We start from the raw sequence: 22179 nt of genomic DNA, 5'->3' as shown, positions 1-22179 counted from the left end.
GTGAGCACCCTGGGGTCTCCTTCTCTTTCTATAAAGATTCCAGTCATATTGGATCATGACCTCACCCTAACAACTTCATTTTATCTAAATCACTTCTGTAAAAATCTTATCTCCAAATATATTTACTTTCTAAAGTTTTGGAGTTTGAAATTTCAAGATGTGAGTTTTAGAGGGATACAATTCAGACCATCCCATTAGGGTTTATCATTTTGGGACCAGGCACCTGCCTTGAACTGAAAAATAAGCAAGAAATAAAATTTAAATGTATTTGACACATTTTGGCCCATTTTTTTAAGTCATCTTAACTCACCACAATCAACATAATCCAAGCCCGGTTAATATCCAAAAGCAATTTTTGCTCTTAGTGACAGCAAATGCAAAGAAGAATGTTCGTAGAAGTATTGATCATAAGGGAATAAAAACAGTAAACAGTCTAAATGCTCGTCAATTTGGGAATGAAGAGTTCTTGGATTATTAAAATGATGGAGTAATGCACAGCACTATGTCTGCCAACATAACACACTTCAATGATGATAAAGTGTAGAAACATAAAATGGAGGGAAAAAACTTCCAGAAGACTGCACAGAGTTTTCTACTGGTTTATGAGTATAAATAAGAAAAGTTGCATGTGTGAAGTGTGTATGTGTTAGTTGCCATGAAAGTTTGGGGACATAATGTGTTACGGTCCATTATTTAACTTCCAAGAAACACAGTCAGCAGAGTCCCTTGTGATTCACCTGTGCAAGTTTCTACTTGCTCAGCAGATTGGTGTTGCGGAGAGGGCTTCATTTGTTTTGTCCCCCCAGATTTTACATTTCTTGATTTCTGTGTATCTCAAAACTTTGGTAACGTACATGTGCGTAGTATATGTATAATTCAATATTACTATGATCGATATTAATCATTTCATCAGAATAATTTTAAACACTTCAAAATAATAATTGCATCTCTTTCAAACATAGTGACAATACATTTCAATTGACATGCCTGTATTTGTTAAGTCTAATAAAAATTAAAAATATAAAGTAGTCATGACTGACTACTCAGTAATACACCATAACATAGTGAATATGTTGACTAAAATAAAGTTGCCAAAAATTTTTGGCACCATTTTCATCTACATATGAAAAAAACTAGGATGGGAATGAAAAGTATTAAATAGCTAAAAAAAAAAATTTAGGTCAAAAGAACAGAAGTTGATAAATTAGTCTGAGTTCTTTGCGAAGGACATTGGATAAGCACGAGATAAGACTAAAATTCTTGTCCTTGTGATTTAATGATTTTTACAGGTAAAGTTTATTGATCAATTAATAGTTTACTTAGGTTAAATGTTTGATATTATTGTAATTCTAATAATTATATAATCAGTTGTACACATATATGATACTTTATGTTAGAAAGGAAAATAACAAATACCTAATAACTTAATTATCTAATTAGCATATACATACCTCTACTAGAGCTAAGTAAAACTACTAACGTGTTCAGGCTGAGCACCTGTGGCTCAAGTGGCTAAGGCGCCAGCCACATACACCTGAGCTGGCAGGTTTGAATCCAGCCCAGGGCCTGCCAAACAACAATGACAGCTGCAACCAAAAAATAGCTGGGTGTTGTGGAGGGCACCTGTAGTCCCAGCTACTTGGGAGGCAGAGGCAAGAGAAGCGCTTGAGCCCAGGAGTTGGAGGTTGCTGTGAGCTGTGATGCCCTGGCACTAAGCTACCCAGGGCAACAGCTTGAGGCTCTGTCTCAAAAAAAAAAAAAAAAAATTACAAATGTGTTCAATCATATCTCTGTGTTCTATTAAGAAATCATGAAACATATAGACTTCTTAAAAGGATTAAAAAGCAAAGTTTTGTGAAGAACAGACCCTGGAACAATTGGGATTTAATTGCAAAGAATATCATTATGGTTTTATCTTGAAAGATTTCTCTACAGGCTAATGATGTGCACTTTTACAAGTTCAATTACCTTGAAATCTTAAGGACATGAGAAGCTTTAGTTAAAGTTAGTCAAAATGTAGAAATTGGATAGAATTCATTATTTCTCAATTCTTTTTGAAGAAGCATGAAGGACAGTTCAGAAAATGAATATTTCTAGAGAGAATTTGGCTTAAGAATGCTAAACGCCAGAACAGCACTTTCATTATGCTGTTTAAAAAAGTATCTGCATTTCAGGCTTAAAGTATGTTCTGATTAATTTTCCATCTAATTTAGAGTATTTGGGAGAATATGTACTGGGGAAAGAAGTTCTGTTATTTCTTTAAAATTTTATATTTTTTGGATATTTCTCAGACTCTGTTGACTATCAAAACACTCTATAACACTTATATTTCTTAAACTTTCTGTTCAGTTTTTTCATTTATTTTCTATTTTCTCTGCTTTTTATTCAACTCCTTCTGCCTCAGCCTCTTTATTTCATCTCCCCTTCCTTAATATGGTAAAAGGAAAGAACGGGAGAGGAAGACCAACGCTGTGACCATCACTGTTATTTTATTTTTGAAGTCAAGCGTGGTATCTTAATAGAAAGTTTTCAGGGTCTTTGATGAAACATGTATTCACTTATGGAATTCAGTATGTTTTAAACAAATTTGAACGTATTTTTCTGTGAAATAGGTCAATGATATGAAATTAGAGTTATTAAAAAATTGAAAGTAATAAATATAAATCCTCTGGCACATATTCAATACTCAATTACTGATAGCTATTATTGATGATTGTACTGGGCTTTATATCTCTATGGAGTGCAGGGAATACATATTATTGAGTGTAGCATTGCAATTTAGAAGTAAAAATGAGTAATATTCAGCATTGCGGCATTTTTAGTGAGACTTTACAAGAACTAGGTAATCTGCAATCTTAGGCACTGTTGGGGCACTCAAGGCTCAACTTTGATGCCAAGTGTCTGGTAACAGTGAAGCATATGTGTTGATTTGTAAGAAAAACTAGCAGCTAGTATAATTATCAAAATTATTTTTGTTTTTGGAAAGTATTTAAAAGGAAGACAGGGTTCTGATCTCAGTAATGCCAAGCCATAACTACTTTCTTTTCAATGAAAATTTCTTTATAAAGGTTTCTGAATTTATATCTACTCGGACTTAATCTATCTAAAGTTCTAATTCTATCCTCCACCTAATGATTATACTGTTGAAACATTTGTACCCATTTTAGTATTATCTCAGACAAGAACAAATCTTTCTAAAAGCATAATTAATTTATAGTGATTTTTTCTAAAAACTGCTCTGATATGGGAGATTGAAGAAGTTAGATGAATTGCATGGTAAACTAAAATCTTAGTTCACAATATTTTGTGTTCACCTATTCAGAGAATAGAGATGATTATGATATTATTTACATAAATTTTAAATAATAAATTATAGTTACAGTGTAGAAATTTAGAAGTTACACCATTTCCAAATTATAGAAATACAGGGCTAGGTGTGGTGGATCACACTTATAATCCTAGCACTCTAGAAGGCCGACGCGAGTAGATTGCTTGAGCTCATGAGTTCAAGACCAGCCTGAGCAAGAGTGAAACCTGTCTCTACCTAAAATACAAAAAACTGAAACAAAAGGATCACTTGAGCCTAAGAATTGTAGGTTTCAATGAGATATGGTGATCCTGTGTCCAGGATGACAGCTTGAGACCCTGTCTCAAAAAAAAAAAAAAAAAGCCAAAAAACTAATTATAGAAGCACAAAATAAATGCTTATTTAATGCCATATTTAAATTTAGAGGCTCAACATGTATGCTCACTGTGTAAACATAAAATAAAAGGTGGAAACAGATCACAAAACATAAAAATCTACTACGGCTGTGGTCTGTGGTTCACATCTGTGATCCCAGCAATTTGGAAGGCCAAGGGGAGAGGATTGCTTGAGGCCAAAAGTTTGAGACTAACCTAGGCAACAGAGTGAGATCCCATCTCTACAAAAATGTTTTTTAAATTAGCCAGGTACGGTGGCAGGTGCCTGTGATCCTACATACTTAGGAGGCTATGGTGGAGGATTGTTTTAGCTCAAGATTTTGAGGTTATAGTGAACTATGATCAGGCCATGGCACTCTAGTCCAAGCAACAGAGTGAAACCCTGTCTCTAAATAAATTTTTTTTTAGTGAAAACCAAAATCTAGAAACTAATGTAAAATAGTAAGTAAATGACTGATAGGTAGAATGGTGACTCACTTATGCTATTTTAAGTGATAGCTGTTTCCTCTGTGATTATAAAACTAATGCATGCTCATTGAAGAGAAAGGGAAAAATAAAACTTAAAAGATGAAAACAACACACAAATCTTATCACTTACCAATGGAATTATATCTTTATGGTGTCCTATATGCTTTTTTTCAACTAGTAGCTCTATTCCTGTGGGTTTTTTTTTTTTTTTTTTTCAGTTTTTGGCCAGGGCTGGGTTTGAACGCACCACCTCTGGCATATGGGGCCAATGCCTTACTCCTTTGAGCCACAGGCCCTGACCTCCTGTGTTTGTTTTGTAATTAAATGTGAAATGTTTCAGGATGTAATGGATTTCAAGAAAAATATTAGTATATCTTAAATGCCGACATGAAATTGAAAAATCTCTTTCTTCCTCCTACATAGTTAAACAATAGACAGAATTTGGTATTCATAATCTCTGAATATTTTCTGCTTATTACACAATTATGTTGAAAGTAGTCCTCTGTCACTTATATGATTTTTTAATGTTTTTTGAGATAGGATTTCACTCTGATTCCCAGGCTAGATCACAATGTTGTCATCATAGTTCACACCAATCTCAAACTCCTGAGCTCTAGTGATCCTCTTGTCTCAGCCTCCTTAGTAGATGGAACTATAGTTGCCTGTCACCACATCAGCATAAATTTTTGTACACAGTGTCTCGCTGTACTGGTCAAGTTGGTTTTGAAATCCTAGCCTCTGGCAATTCTTTCACCTTGGCTTCCCAGTGTATTAAGATTAAATTATGAGCCATCATTGTTGGCCAATACCTATATTTTTATGGTCAACATTATGTTTGAGATTCATCTAAGTTGATATGTGTTACTCTAGGTATTTGTTTCAATGATTGCATGGCATTCTATTGTATTAATATGTAATAATTATCTATACAAATATTAATTTTAATCTATTACTTAAAATTAATTAAAAATGTTATGAAATGTTATGAGAAATTCTTTAGAAAGAAACTGTCCTAAATTTTTAACTTTAATCATATGAACATAGTATAATATGCCTAATAATCCTTCTGTTATTAGATAGGTAATCTAAGGTACTCTCTCTGTGAATTTAAAATAATGTCGAGTTCATAATATTTGCTAAATAAATAATTTTTAAAATCAAGGTTTCCTACTTCTTCATTATTATAATTTAATGATTCAAGTAGAATTATAAATGAATTCACCCATGTACAAATGACTTTTCATCTGATTATCTCTCAGTTTTTTATCCTCTATAAGAAGATGGATATCGGAAAAAGAATAATAAAATTAGGCCATTTTCTTTCTTACTCATAGTCTAGACTCTAGAGATAGGATTTGGGAATTAAATGAACCCTGCTATAGCCCAAAACGTTGGGAAGGAGACATTGGTTGTTCACGTTTGCTACCTTGTCCTAAAGCAGGTGCGTGATAAATAACCCTTAGATCAAAGTTGTTGCCCTGCCATTTGGAGGAAACCAAGTAAAATTAAATTCCAAGTTGGAAAAGATGAAGGCTGTTTGCCACATTTATAATGTGCTCAGATTTTTCTATTTTAGCAGAAAAATACAAGGGCCAAACTATGTTTCTTTTTCAAAAAATCAAATAATGTTGGAAATTTAATTTATAAGAACACTTTTATTTCACTCAGGGTGCTGGGGTGGCATTGTTCCAAATAAATAATTGTATTTGTTCTGAATCAATTTTGTAGGGGAAAAACTGTCATGTCTAAAGGGAGTGGTTAAGAGACATTACTGTTTAGCAGAGCTCAACATCTTAAGGAAAATATTAAAAAGAAAGAGATTCATGGAAAAATACCAAGCAAGGATTACCAGTGTGAATTAGCATGGAACCACAAGCAGCCAGCCCCACCACCACCATGTTTTATTTCTTACAATAAGCGATAGATGGCTGGGTGTAGTGGTCATCTCATCAAGGTACGTGAAACCAGATGAAAGCCACTCTGTTATTGTCCACTGTCAATGTTCTGCTAACTTTTATCTCAGCACTTTTTATACCTTAGGACAGTGCAATCTAATCGGATTTCTTCTCTGTTTTTCACATTTACCAAGTAAATTGAATTTGGGCTTGATCATAGTAATTTTGTCCTTGTCAGGTAGACCATAAAGTGCCTCAAGGAATTCTCATCCCCTCGTATTCACATGCAATGTAATCTTCTCCCCTGGAATGTGACTTGTTTCTGTTCTATGAATATGGTAAAGATGAAGAGATTTGGCAGATGTAATTAAGATCCTGAATAAGTTATTTTTCAGTTAATCAAAAAATATTGCTCTAGGCCAGCCCAGTTTAACCCGGCAAAGAACTTAAAAAAAAAAAAAGAGGGCCATCCTTGCTAAGAAAAAAAACATTTAGTCTTTTTCTTTCTCTCGCTCTCGCGCTCTCTCTCTCTCTCTCTCTCTCCCTCTATCTCCATCTCCAACTCCATCTCTATCTCTTTTTGGTTTTGAGGAAGAAAATGCCCCTGTTGTTAAATGGCCTATGGACCGGGCAACGTGACAAGAAACTCCAGTGGTCCTGATGTGCTGAGAGCCTTCCCTGGCTAACATTCAGAAGGAATATGTAATCTCAGTGCGAAGAGATGAATTCTTTTGACAATGTGAGGTCCTTGGAAATGGATTCTTCTCTAGTCCAGCCACTGTTGAGACCACAGACTCACACAACACCTGAATTTCAACCTGGTGAGACCTTGTATCAGAAAACCCAGTTAGACTGTGCTAGACTTTTATCCTACAGAAAATGTGAGATAATAAATGTGTGCTCTTTTATGCTGTATATTTGTGGTAATTTATTATGCAGTATAGAAAACTAATACTGTCATTTTTCTTTCTGAAATACTGGTCTCCATTAGTCAAATTCACATCTTTATTGAACAGATATTTTTTGAGCTCATATTTTATGCCAAATGCTGTTAAGAACTGAACTCACAATTACATAAGTTAGTAAATAGCACAGCCCAAATGGAACCCAGGCCTTTTTATTCCTGGCTCAATGACCGTTCTCTTACAATAAGCACTTGTGGCTCCACTAATTAAAAAGTTAAGTGTACGATTGTCACAAATATTTGAATTACCACAGGATAGAATTGTTGTACCATCTATATTTGCAAAACTGAAGCTGTTATGATGCTTATGGAGCGCTAAGCTAGGAAAAGGAGATTAAGCAAACAATCCTCTTCATAAATGGTCATCAGTGTTTGTAGAATACATATATTTAATTTTTACTTTACTTGAAGGTCAAAAGAGACGTCAGAATTATATGGCAAATATGTCTTCTAAAGTAAAGAGACATGTAATGATCCCCATTCACAAAACTAATAAGATCTGAGTCTGGTCCATAATATCTCAGGATATCATCATTAAGGTTCCCTATAAATTTTCCGCATTATTTTTGTGAGTTTTTTGAGATTTGATTATTTCAAGTTTTGATGGGCAAGTTGATTTTTCAGTCAAAATTATTATAACACTTACAGCCAGAAAATAATTTGAACTATATTAATGGAGCTGCAATAAAATTAATTGAAAATTTTATGAACAGTAAAAGCATATATGGAAATTTAGAATTAGATTCTGTTTTAATATAATAGCTTCTTTAGAAATCTATAAAGTTATAATAAAATACCATAAAATAAATGGTTTGGATTCAATTTCTTATTTGATAGGATCTAATAATTGTGTGGAGTTGAATGTGAAAGTACAATATAGATTTTTTTTTTACTTTAATTTCATTGAGAACTACATTTTAGACTGCAATAAACCAAAGGTTAGATTCAGAGAAAATTGCATCTAACTAGTGGTAGCAGCAAAAATATTAAGCAGAATTTACTACAATTTTATGAGTTTTTATTGATATCAATGATGGAGCTGGAGAAACAATGATACTAATTTAATCACTTATTTTTGCCAAATTTGAAGTTTTAGAATAAGTAGGTTTATTCCAGGAGTGTAAGTATTTATTTGGCTAAAGTTAGTAAAATCTGTGTTATTAATAAGTTATCCCATATGTTCTGTTATTACTGATGTTGGTAGCTGGTATATGTTCTTTATTAATAGAGAAATCTTTTATAATGATTTTTGCAAACCAAAGAACATGTATCACTTAGATTCCATTTTTACCATCATATTGATAGCATTGTAATCTAATACTAGAATTGCTATTTAATAACTGGAGAAGTCTGGTGATCAGCGACAACTGGGAAAATAATGGTATTTTGAACTTGGTGTCGTGGGGGCTATCCTGAGTGACAGCAAGCAAGAATTGAAGTGAAGAGTTCAATCAGTCGATTTTGAAATACGTTGGTGCACAACTTTATAAATCAGGTGAATTAGGTTGTAATAACTTTTATTTCTCTAACAGCATGTCATTTTTTATCATTATCATTTTCTGGTTGATGTTGTTGAAATTAAAAAGTCTAAATCTTTTTGTAATAAGGTACCATTAGTCTTAAATCTCAAAAAATTATTTTGAGGTCAGACCAGAAATGATGAAATTCTATAACAAGTAATAATGGGCAAAACTAATAAGTTTATAAAGAAAGATAATTTTTCCATGTAATAGGCAATTTTTATTTTTTCCAGTTGCTTCCTATTTTTGCCCCAACTGTAAGCTTATTGAAGTGAGAACTACATTTTGTTCCTCCTTTATCTCTTTGGTGATTAGGGGAATAAAGTGACTTAAGTATTTTGATCAGAACTGACCCATGTTCTTAATAAAACTTCTAAATAAATGAAGTTTTTATTAGAACTATGAAATCAACAAATCTACCATAATCTTTGCAAAATTAAAAGTGACTGAACTTGTCCTTGGGGGTCAAGACTATCTGCTTTGGAGTAGTAACTGTTCTCGGTGCTTGTGGCCTCTCCACATATGGGGAGAGTATTTTCTTAAATTTACTAAGTTCTTCTCTAAGGCACTGAACAACTTGAATTCATTGTAAAGTTTAATTTTTCTGAATCCTAAAATATTCCAGCTCCTAAACAGATAATTAACTGTTGCATATTTCCTCAGCCAAGAAGATCCAAGCTGCCAACCCAGTAGGAACCTATTCTCTGGGCTCCAGGGAGCAAAGTCTAGCAGCACAGCAAGGTAATCTGAATTCCAGATTTGGTGTATTAGATCCATATTCATCACTCAACTAACTGCCAATGTAACTGGTAAGACTACGATCTATGCCAGTCTCTACCATGTCTAAAATAGCATGACAAAACTTTATCATAATATTTTATGAAGAATAAGACACAGGTCGTGGCATTACTAAAAACTTAAACTGTATTAATATGGAACTTACTAATCTTTTGTTATCACTGTGATGATTAGCAATGAAGGTAGTATACATATGAGCAATTAAGAACCAATTATGAAGCTAACACTGATGTGATTATAATATTCACCTAAATCAATTAGGAACCCCATTTAAAAACATATTTGCAGATTTTTATGTATTTTAATCTTAAAAGTCATGGTTAGAGGGAATTCCTCCAAATTATTAAATTATCTATAAGCACTGTAATGTTTTTTAATATTTGGTGGAAAATGCTACTGGTGGCCTGGAGGGTTCACCTGTGTTATTCTTGCCTAGGATTACAAGGACATATTTAGTAAAACAGATATAATACACACATGCAATGACTCTTCAGAATCTCAAAGGCAGGAATGTGAAAACAAATGCTAATGTTTCCTGATGTTGGGGGGGGTTGTCTATGACATCATTACTGTCTGATTTCACTTCAATAGAAATTAATGGATTGTGAAAAATAAAGATTAATTATCATTATATATTTAAGATTAATCAGGACAATTGTTAAAATAAGATAAATTCTCACTTGGACTGAGGGTCCACCTTAATGAGATATTGCAGCTGGGGGAAAATTGGGCTGAAGTCTGAGTACAGCATGAGAAAATTCAAATTTATAATGAAAGATCAGGGTGTGGGGAGGTCAGTGGATGGAAAATTACTAAGAAGAAAACATCAGGGTTAAGGCGGACTCTGAATATCAGGCCAGGGCGAGCAATATCCCCTAGGGGATAGAGAGAGATGTGGAATCTGGTCCCACATTAAGGGTGATCATCTATCTAGAAGGGGGTGTGAAGTTTGTTAAACTGGCTTAGCAGCTTTGCTAAAACTGGATTTTACAAGGGGTGCACAGATAGGCCCAGAAGAAGCTTTAAGAGTCTGACTAAAATATGGTCAAGCAAGGAATCTTCGTCAGTGGCAAACATTTTTTTCTTTTTTAAATACATTCAGTGTGAGGGCGCTGCCTGTGGTTCAAAGGAGTAGGGTGCCGGCTCCATATGCCGGAGGTGGCGGGTTCAAACCCAGCCCCAGCCAAAAACTGCCAAAAAAAAAAAAAAAATTCAAGGTGAATGTTATTGGAAAGGAATGATGACTAACACCCTCGCTGAGAGAGGCAGTCCTCTACAGCCGCTGACCATACCGACACCTCTCCTCTCCTCAACTAAGCAGTTTCTGTAGTTGGTAGCATAGGTAACAAAGCAGCTCAAAGGAGCCCCAGTGTGACTACTTCAGAACTGCTCTTTGACTGGAAAGGAGCCAGGCTTGGCGTCATTTGACATGACATTCGCTGCTTGTTACACGCTTTCTGCTGACTCGGGGAGTACACAGCCTTGGCCCGTATTTCTCACCCACAGCACAGCACAGCATGCACCTGGGCCTGTGGTTTCTCTTTGGGGACATGAGCGCTGCTTGGGAATAAGCACAACTCAGCTAATGCTCTTGATGTTTGCTGTGCTTTGAATAATAAACTATCCGGCCCTGATCCATTAAGTCTCGCTGGTCATTTTCCATGAAGTAACCATGCCCGTGTGCAAGCCGACCTGCTGGCAGACCAGTTATCTCCACTGCTGGGTTGTTGTGCTTTGCTGTTCTCAAGAAATTTGGAGTTCTTCCTTGACAACTCTTCCGAAATTTTTTTTCTTCTGTGTAAAAATTATGGGCTTTTTGGTCTATTTTTTTGTTTATTTGTTTTGTTTTTTACTATTTTAAGTATTTTTGAAATTTCAGTTACCCTTCAGGTAATCACTCTGATTCTCCCTATGCAGATGGTAAATAAACCTCTTTCTCTTATTAAAAAAAGAATCTCTGGTAATTAGATGCAGTTTTCTTGCATTAGATATGTTACATTTAAAAGTTTTTATATAAGATTTACAATAAGCTTGAAAAGTTGACATGTAAGCCTTATTGATAATATTTTAATACACAGAGGAATGTTGTCTGATAAGATTTAATTCTCTTAAAATGAAAGAAAAAGAAAATGATGAATGATTCTACAAATCATAGAAAAAGATAGGGAAATCTATGGTCCAGCCACTAACTAGCCCTGTGTTTCTGTAACATTTTGCAGCTCCAAAGTTTTCTCGATTCTGGTTTTCTCGGGAGGTTTTCATGCCTTCATGGGGGACATACAAGTTTTAAAGAGCAGCTAGTACTTGTCAGGCACTGTATTAGGCACCAGTACTATGGGCACAACAATAAGTAGGGCTCAGGGAAGTTATCAAGATTTTCACAATCTGTGGCATCTCTAAGAAATGTCAATTTAGTAATTTTAGAGCTCTATAAATATTACCAATGTTTCATAAACTACTGCATGCTATTTGTTTTTTCCATTAATAATAATCGAACCCTGACCATGTGCCAGGAGGTGTGCTAGATGCGTGGGGTCACCAGCAACATCAATATGATGCCTGATCTCACGGTGCTTCGTGTCCCCTGGGAAGGGGTGGCTGGAAGACACTCAGCAAGGCCAAGTACTGCATGGACTGATGGAACAGAAGGCTTAAGAGGATATATTTGGGGCATCCAAATACTTGGATTTCTAGTGTACTAAAATGTGTTTATTATGTACCTATGGAGCATACTATTTTTCTTTTTTAAATTTTTCTTCTATCTACGTGTTTGTACGATAAATTCACAACACAATGGCTTGCTACAATCCATTGATATGCAGTTCTTTTTTCATAAGATTACTTCTGCGAAAGTAATCTTTTGCTCTTTTCATTTTACTTTTTTTTTTTAATATCTTCTTCAGAGGGGTTAAAAATTTGTAATGTTATTTGTAATGTTATCCCTAGGAGACAATTCTCCATGGATTTTCTCATGTTTCTGTATGTCTTATAAGCTGAAGCACCAACTGCTTTATCCCAATCTATTGCTTATATCTGAATAACAAAACAGCCTGGGATGATAATAGTGTCTGCCTTTATTCCCACCACATTGTACACTATCAGGGAGAAGGATTCTAGAGGATAAATTCCCTCTGCCCAGAGCAGGAAGCATAATGTGTGAAGGGTGGCATAATACGCACTCCAAAATATGTTGCTTTGCTATAAAGATTATTTTGAGCTAAGACACTAGAGAAACAGATAAAAAAAAAAAAAAAGAAGCAGATAAAAGAAGGATATTGTAATCTCCCTCTTTTTTCCTGAAAAAACACCCATATGATTGCTGGTCACTCTGTACCAGGAAAAAAAAAATTCTCAGTGGAGATTCACAGTTAAGATAATCGTATTTTTTTTTTTTTTTTTGGCTGGGGCTGGGTTTGAACCTGCCAACTCTGGTATATGGAGTCAGTACCCTACGCCTTGAGCCAGAAGTGATGCCCCATAGTTAAGATAATTCTGTATGAACAGACCTTGTTAGAAGAATTCTTTTCTTCCATTATCTTCTCCACGTTATTTAATTATTTATCCAGAATTTCTTATCTTTGTTCAACTCAATCAAAAAGCATATAGATTTTACTGTTTCTTTGGATCTTTATTTCCTTGTGAAGGCTCCCATATCACATAAACTTATACTAAATTTTTGTGCTTTTCTCCTTTTTTCTATCTTATGTCAATTTAATTCTTAGGCCTATAAATGACCATAAGACGATAAAGGTAAAATTTTCCCCTTCTGTGCTGCCTCTACTGCTCAGCATTAAAAAAAAAAAAAAAAAAAAAAAATGGGGGCCTGTAAACTTGGTGTTCCTCTTCCATGATAAAACCCACTGTGTGGGCAGGAAATGATTGGTCTTTCTGTATTGACGGGGAAATTGGAGCTTGAGGAACAATGCGAATGAGTAATACCATGTTGTTTCTTTCTACCCTAGACATTTTAAGCCTTCTGCTAATGTCTCTGAAACTCTGGCAAGCTAACTTGTTAGTTTGCAAGTAGGGTACAAATTCAGAAGCTTCAGAGTACTTACCAGTCAAATCACAGCTATCAGGCATTAAGAACATATGCGGGAAGATTTTTTTTTTTTTTTTTTTTTTTTGAGACGGAGTCTGTCCCCCTGGGTAGAGTGCCATGGCATTCCACCTCACACCAACCACAAACTCTTGGACCCAAGCGATTCTCTTGCCTCAGCCTTCCTAGTAGCTGGGACTACAGGTGCCTGCCACAAGACCCAGTTATTTTTAGAGATGAGGTCTTGCTCTGCCTCAGGCTGGTCTGGACCTAGTGAGCTCAGCAATCTGCCCTCCTCAGCCTCCCAGAGTGTTAGGATTACGGGCGTCAGACACTGCGACCAGCTACAAGTGATATTCTCAACCATGTGGATCAAAGAAATAGAGAAGAATAAACACATTAAGAAGTGCCAGTCTAAAATTTTGAAACGTAAGTCGCGATTAGACTTCCGTTTTCCTCCACGTGCTGTGAGAAGACCCTCTCCCCGATACGGAACTCAAGATTCTCACAAGATTTCTGCCAATTGTATTGCCTTTGCTGCCTTCATTAACTGCAGAGGTAAGGAGAGCTATGCAATTGGGCCTCATTGCACGAGAGTGTGTGTTGTGCCTGTGTGTACATGGGTGTTTGACCATGAGAGAAAAATCTGTCCTCATACAACTTTTTTTAACCTACCATTTTCATTACAGTTATAAATGGTTAAATATTAGTTGAGCTTTATACTTCTATGCCAAGCAATAGGGTTTCTTGCATCTGTTTAAGCACCTTTGTGGGGGCACTTCAGTAGAATACATTATGTAGCCTTACTCAGACTTCAACTGGACAAACTTGCCTTTATTTTGTATACTGTGTTTTGAAATAGAGAAAATTGAAAAACGACTCTTCAGATAAGAGAGATTTGTAAACTATCATCTCTTCACCAGCCCAAAACTCACTTTATTGAGTGAAGCCAACATATTTAGGAGGCTTTCTTTATCTGTTATTAATCTGAATACATCTACATGTATTCATTTCATAAATTAAAAACTATCCAGATAAAATTCTCACCAAGCAGAGAACAGGATTACTCTATTTACAACTTAGCAATTCTAAATTATAACAAGTCTTTTGGAGGCAACTAAACTGGAGACGGGAGAAGACAATATATCTGTGTGTTCATTCTATACTTTTTGATACTAGTACGGTTAGTAGTATACATAAAGTTTGTTTGCAATTTAAATAGTAAACTAATTAAATAGTAAACTAATTTAAATTACAAACAAACTTTATGTCCACCCTGTATTACAATAAAATTCCATTGGCTGGAAAGAATTTTGGTGGAGAACTAACGGCCCCAAAATAATAATTTCATTGAGGTTCATCTTTGAAACAATGGACAAATGAAGTGCATGATTATCTTTCCTCACTGATCAGGCTGATCTGCTTTGAGCGCTTATGGGAATTTTCTTAGAATTGTCAAAGGGCGTTCATCATTATAATCCAATAGCATACGATTTACTATGTTCACAGCAGTTGATTTGATTCTTATGCTTACCGTTATTCTAGCTTTATCATGAATACACTTCTCTGATATTTTGTAATGTGATGTGATAATTTTTTTCCTAAGAATTTAAAAGTCCCATACCAACACTAACTTCTATTGCTTTTACACTTTTTTAGTTTTATGCTCGCTTTGGAATGTTTAGCAACTGTTTCTTTTTCCATCATGTTTATTTAACCCCAATTTTCACCTGCATGCCCGAAAGGGAGAACTGCAATGAGATTTTAAACAAATGCAAATGAAAATTAATTTTCATGTTTCACCCAAAATATGGATCTCACTGTATATTCCTCATTTTTTTCAATCATCCAATTCTTTTCTTAAAGTAAAATAATTCAAAATATTCAAATCTTTTCTAAAACATGAAGTTTGACCAGACCCACTAAGATTTCCTATTTACTTTGATCATCACAAATAGTAAATATATGTAAAAAACCATTAAAATTACAATGTTAAAATGTCCAATATGCCAAAAACTGTGCATATAAGAGACAAGCAAGATAACAGAAAATCAGTTATGCTTCTAAAGTAGCATACAATAACAGCACATAATCACCTAAAATCCACAGGTGTTTCAGAAATATTAAAATAAGGGACATACTATTTAAAAATGATATAGAATTTTTTAAAATATTATTACCTTTTAGCCAACAGATTTTTTCTGGAATACCTTGCTACTTCTGATGTTCTTAGACACGCATATATATACCAAGCTCCACTTTTTAAAAATAATATATGAATTTATACTGATTTATTTAGAACTGTTCAACTAATTAAGGATAGGGTCAAGACCAGAATCCAAAACTTTCACATTTATTTATTTATTTGATACTCTCCCAGCTGTGTCGTCATTTTAGCATGACCAGCTATTGTCACCTCACCAGAATTGATTATAACCACATCTTTAATAGTTTATCCCAATAGTCTATTAGTCTAGTTTCTTCTAGGAACGGGGTACAGGGCAGGAAAAGTGAATTTCATGATAGGGAGTCCATTCCTTTGGTTCTTTGGTTGTAAATGATTCCACGCTCAGGAGCAGTTCTATGTGAAGACCATGATGTTGAACAAGCATGAAACAAGTTCAATTAAAGTAGTACAGAAAAATTGGGAGCAGGTTTAAAACATCTATAATCCGAATCACTATTTTAGTGAAGATGAGTTATTATCTCTACTCTCTTGTCTGAGGTGGTGAGAGAAATTCAATAAAATTTAACTCCATTTAGTATCAATTCAGTCCTCTTGTGAAGTAGTATCCTAGCAGAAGCTTGGCCTTTGCTGCTAGAAATAGGGCACTCAGCTAGATAGATCTTACTTAAAGGAAGACGTCGTAATTTACCCCGTGTGTAACATTCATCTCTTCTGAGTTTTCCCAGGGTTTATCTCCCACCACTTTGTACATATGTCTTACAAATACATCTATAGGATATATGGTATATCATGCTCACCAGATCTAATTTCCACGATATTATGATACGATCTTATGGCATGGAAATTATACCATGATAGTATGGTATGATAATATGTTCCCAAGGATGATGAAATGGTGTGGTCCCTATGTACCATATTATGACTTAGAATAGAGCTGCCACATTCCTGAGATAGTGCAGTGAAGATGTGCTGCTCTCCATCCAGAATAAAAGCAAATTTGCTGGTATCTTTCCTAATTAAAGACATCTAAACACAAAGACGAACTATTCCAGCTTAGTAATTAAAGACATCTAAACACATAGATGAACTATTCCAGCTTAGTAATTTTGTGCCTGCTACTGAGCTTCCCACTACCTGTTCCAATATGCAGTACCCATTTGAAATAGCAGTTGCAATTGGAGGCAATTTCTAATTAAGTTCACAGTAATTCTTTTCATTCTCCTTCATTAATATTTCTTCAGAAACCTAAGTGGCATGTTAAATGAAGATAAGGTAGAACTAGCTACTCTTATATTTTTTTGATTTTTTAATGCAGCATGATTCTTTGTATGTACTACAGATGACATATGACTTGTTCATTTATTTTTTTCCTTTTGGAGAGTGGATAAAATGAGATCTGAGATCTAACTTTTCTTTTGTACCACAATTTCCTTTTTTTTCATGGGTCAGGGAGTTTCCATGGTGATTCTGCCAGCTGCAGAGTATGGATATTTCAACTACCTCAACTATATATTTGAACTTTGGGAAGATAACTATAGAGTGGCTTTGTGGATCTACCATGTCCACTTAAAGGAGGATGGAGGCCAACATTCCATTTCTCAACTGATTTCTCTAAGTCTCCATTCCAAGTAACAGGCAATAGTGGCCTGTTAGATTAGCCATGATGAATTCAATGTAGTAGTAACTACAAAGTGTAGATATTTCTCTTTCTCCAAAGCAATTACTTTGGAAAATGTTTACAATCCCTTTGAGGAAAGTTGGAGAGATTATTTTCACTACATATCTATAGATTTTGTGGTTCTGTTTCTAGGTTCTTCTTTCAGGAGCTCTAGAACCTATGTTTTGATTCATCCCTGGAAATTGGGTTAGAGGCCCTTGATTCTCCAACATTTTTGCCTCTCAAGTGCCCTCAGTCCACTCATATTTATGTTAGTTCATCTGTGCAGCTATAACAAAATACCTGAGAGTGGGTTGTTTATAAAGAAGAGATATTTACTCCTCCTGGGTCTGGAAGCTGGGAAGTCCAAGGTCAAGGTGCCAGTAGAATGGGTGTCTGATAAGGAATGCTTCCTGCTCCCAGGATGGTGCCTTATTACTGCATCTCCTAGAGAGGAGGAGAAGCATATCTTCACTTAGGATCAAGAGAGCTCTCCCTTCAACCTGAATTTTGAAGGGGATACCAACATTCCAACCACTGAAGATTTGTTTTATTTTGTTTTGTTTTTTTCTATGATAAAAGCAAGGGGAAACTTGCCCTTTTCCCCAAAAGTTCACTGAAAGATCAACTTACAATTAAAGCAGATTAGTAAGAGAAAGGATTTATTTACTTTGCACATGGGCAGAAATCACAGAGTGATAACCCAATTTTCCAAGAGAGTTCATATGGAGGGGAGAAATTGAGGAATATAGAGAATACTTGCTAGGATGGTTGCTAGGGAGGAGGAATGCAGGGAGAGGAATAGATTGATTTGTAGATGAACATGTTAGACAGGTGTTTATGACCCAAATAATTTGGTCCAGGTACATCTACATTCCCTACCCCATTCCTGAAATGTGTTGAAATAATAAAAAAGAGGAAGGGGAATCAATTGTCCCCATTGATCCTCTGAGTAGGCCAGTACGGTTTATGGAAAGTCTTCTTCCAATGTCTCTTGAAATTGAATGGCCTTCAACTCAAAAATATTCTTTATACTGGGGACTCATATTTTGGGGTGAAATTTCTTTAGCTCCTTCACTATTTTACATATTAAGACAAAATTACTTTTTTCTATTTGTTTCAATCAGAGGGGTAGAACCAGCAGGACATTTATTATAGGAAATTGCTTGTACAATTGTGCAGACTAACTACATAGTTTTGCAATGATATTTCTGTGTCTAAAGCTAGAGGCAAAAGTCCACAGGCAGAGAGGTAAGAAGAATATGCTGGAACCTCTGACATAAGTAATAAGCCCATCCTATAGAAAACAGAATCCTTCGTCACAGTGTTCAACACACATATACTACATGTGGCCAACGATTTGAAGAAAAGACTGGATGCAGTGGCTCATACCTATAATCTTAGCACTCTGGGAAGCCAAGGCTAGTGGATTGCTTGAGCTCAGGAATTCAAGACCAGCCAAACAAGAACAAGACCCTATCTTTACTAAAAATAGAAAAACAAACTGGCGTGGCAGCACATGCCTATCGTTCTAGCTACTAGAAGGGCTGAGGAGAAAGTGTTGCTCAGTTTCAGGAGTTTGAGATTGCTGTGAGTTATGATGCACTGAGGCACTCTACCCAGGGCAACAGAGTGAGACTCTGTTTCAAGAAGAAAAAAAAAAAAATGGGGGGGTGGGGGAGTTGGAGAAATAAGTAAAGATCCAGGGAGAAGAGAAAGCACTTGACACCCAACTACTGCTTTAACAGTAGCAACCTTCCTGGCAAGTATGCCCTGTACTCTTTCAATTTCTCCCTTCTGCTCCCTCTCCTCTCCCCAAATCCTTTCTCTTATTATCAGCAGTGAGGTGAATCAACAGATTATCAAAGTGTGTGCTCTGAGATGTCTGCTTCCTCCCTTCTACCTACACTTATTAGAGACACATAAAAAAAGGAAATTCAGGGAAATATAGTTCAGTTTAGCTAACTAGCTACATAACAAAGTCCTCATACCTGTCACTCTGTCAAAGAAAATGGAAATCTCAGGATCACTCCCTAACTCCTATGCAAAAGGGAAGTTCAAGCCAGAGGCTGACTTATATGCAACACTGCTCCCAAAGAAATAGCTGTTACTAACACCGCATTAGCCAGATCCCCACTGAAAGGTAAAAGATCTCTCAAACATCTACCAAGGACTTCCCACAGATTTTTCATAGAGAAATTCTTTGCTGGCCTCCTGTAAACAAGAACCCTGTCTTCTTTCACATCAAGATTCATGTTTGTTCTTCTGATGATATGCTGGTCATTTCATTCTGTGTTAGCAAAACGTGAGGGATGATGCTTTGGGGCCATACAATAATCACTATCCCCCTGAAAAGCATCTCTCAAAGGAGGTTTTTACAATCTTATCAAACAAAGGAATGCTAACATTCTCACTCAAGGGAAGAGGTTTTTCTCTCAAAAGCAAAGTTAAAGGATATGGGATGGGGGTGTAAATAATGATATCTATTCGAATTCATATAAATTCTCTCATTCCATATGTAGGGTTTTTCACATTTTTCTAATCACTCTCACTTTCACTAAAAGAACTCCAGAGAGGTTCTGCATTTAATTTACATCATAAACCTTACATTAGCAAAATAAAATTTGGAATGCTTTTGATCAATTCCATGGTTTCTAGGGATAAATTCTTTTAGGTCAGTTATAGGAGTTCAGAGAATGATGTATTTCCTTTATGTAAAAAACAAAAACAAAAAGAAATCCTCCTATCTTTCTCTCCCATGCATGCATTTATTTTCTCATGCTTCTTTGTTCCATATCAATTTTCAAAATGATTTTTATGGATTTCAAAATGGGACACATATTTTAAAAAATGTAGAAGAAAATTGGAAAGAAAAGTTATCAGACAAATGACATAAAAAAATACAGTGAGGTGGGGTGGAGATACTATATTTTAATATTTGTCTCATATGTTCAATAATTATTATATTATTTAAATCTAATGATTATAACTGTGGCATAATTTTAATTCTAAAATGGTTCCTAAGATTTCCAGTCTTTGTTGCACATATTTTGTATAACTTCTTCATCTTGAATGCTCTCAGAACTGTAAATTTGATGGGATATTATTCTCATGTTTATGTCATACTACAAGACAAAGGAGATTTTGCAGATATAATTAAGGTTATTAATTTGTTGACCTTGAGTAAATCAAATGGAAGATTCTGTGGAAAGGCCTGACCTACAAGAGCCATTTACGTCTGGGTCTAGAAGTCAGAGAAATAACAGAGACATTCTCTTTCTGCCTTAAAGGAAAAATGGACATTTTGTGGAAAGGGCAGAAAATAGGATGTGATTCTCAATGCTAAGAACAGCTTCCTCTGCCCCAGACCCAGCAAAAAAACTGGAAACACAGTCCTACAACCAAAAGGAACTGTATTCTAACAACTTAAATCCGTGTGGAAGAAGACCTTAAGCTTCAGATGAGGTGCTTTGCTGTCAGACCATGAGCAAAGGACTTAGTCACCATGCCAGTCACCTCACCAATGGAAATTGGGAGATAATTAATTTGTGTTGCTTTAAGACACTTATTTGTGATAAGTTGGTATATAATAAAATACAACAAAAACGAATAGGTTAAGTATAAGCTCTGATAATAGCAAGGAAAATATAAAATACTATTTATAAACACATCCAATAGATTTATTTTTTTTAGTTAATTGTACAACTCAATTATTGGAACACTAAAAAATTTTAGTGGATCCACATTTGTCAACACCATTGTTTAAAGCATGGCAAAGTGACTCATACTACAGCAGGTATTCTACTTAGCAGTTTTACCACTGAAAGGACTTTTAGACAAAGTTGAAATATATGAACATTCTCCTTTATAACTATCCTCAGTGTTAAAATAGAAGAGACTCTTTCTTCTAGTTTCTTCTAGTTATTCCCTAACTAGTTTAAATTTGTACACACCTTTCCTATTGCTTTATGCCCAAAATGTATACTTTAACTTCTGAAAACAGAATTACAATACTACTAAACCACTCAATGTCTCGTTTAGCACAGAGGATTCTTCTTACCTTAACTAAATCCTGATTCTTCCCTTAATTCCTTTCTCTTTGTCCTCCCTACGGCCTGTCTAGTATATTGAAATACTGATAATTTTTTCTTGCTGTCTAAAGCCTTCATGCATCTGTTAGCTCATCTTCCCCTGCTTTTTGTGGAAAATGGTGTCATTAATCACCCTCACCCCCTTTTCTATTATATTTTCTGTTTCATCTGGCTTCCTTCTCTCAAGGTACAGAATCTTAAAATTTCTTTCATTCCTTCACCCCTGCTAATTGGGACCCTGTCTCACCCCAATAAGGGTGAGATACATACTTTCCAGTTTCTCTGCTGCTCTTCTAGAGTTCACAAAGCAGTCAATGACTGCTTCATGTCCACAATGTCAACTGTTGAACCCTCAGAGGCACTGCAGTTTAATTTATTTCATTAGTTCACCCGAACTATTCCATGGTGAACATTAACAGGTCTTTTCATGGCAAAGTTTTGTTGTAGCATTAACAATAATATTCATTCAGCTATACATAGTGGACTATGTATTATTAGGTTAATTTAGTAGGCCCAGGTTTGCTGAGGCTTCATGTCAACAAATGTTTCTGTGATAACCATACCAAAGATGGGGTAGGGTATGTTTGAGTACAGGGGTGAAGTTAGGAAATGATTGGATTTTACTTGTCCTGAGAGATTTTCTTCATTCTCGTAACTTTAAATAATGCTAGATGTCTAAAATTCCGTCTTTCCAACCCAGCTCTTTCCAAGCCTTATATACATGTGTATATAAGGTATAAGTATAAGACGTACTTATAAGTATGTCTACTTATTCAGATTTCAGTGATAAGAGAAAAATCTATGGAACTACTGACTTCAACAGAAAATGTGAATAACCTCTCATGCACAGGGGAAGA

The sequence above is a fragment of the Otolemur garnettii genome, unplaced genomic scaffold (assembly GCF_000181295.1).
Source record: "Otolemur garnettii isolate 467f Iridium unplaced genomic scaffold, OtoGar3 scaffold00009, whole genome shotgun sequence".
Lineage (NCBI taxonomy): Eukaryota > Metazoa > Chordata > Mammalia > Primates > Galagidae > Otolemur > Otolemur garnettii.
This window is presented reverse-complemented; position numbering follows the sequence as displayed.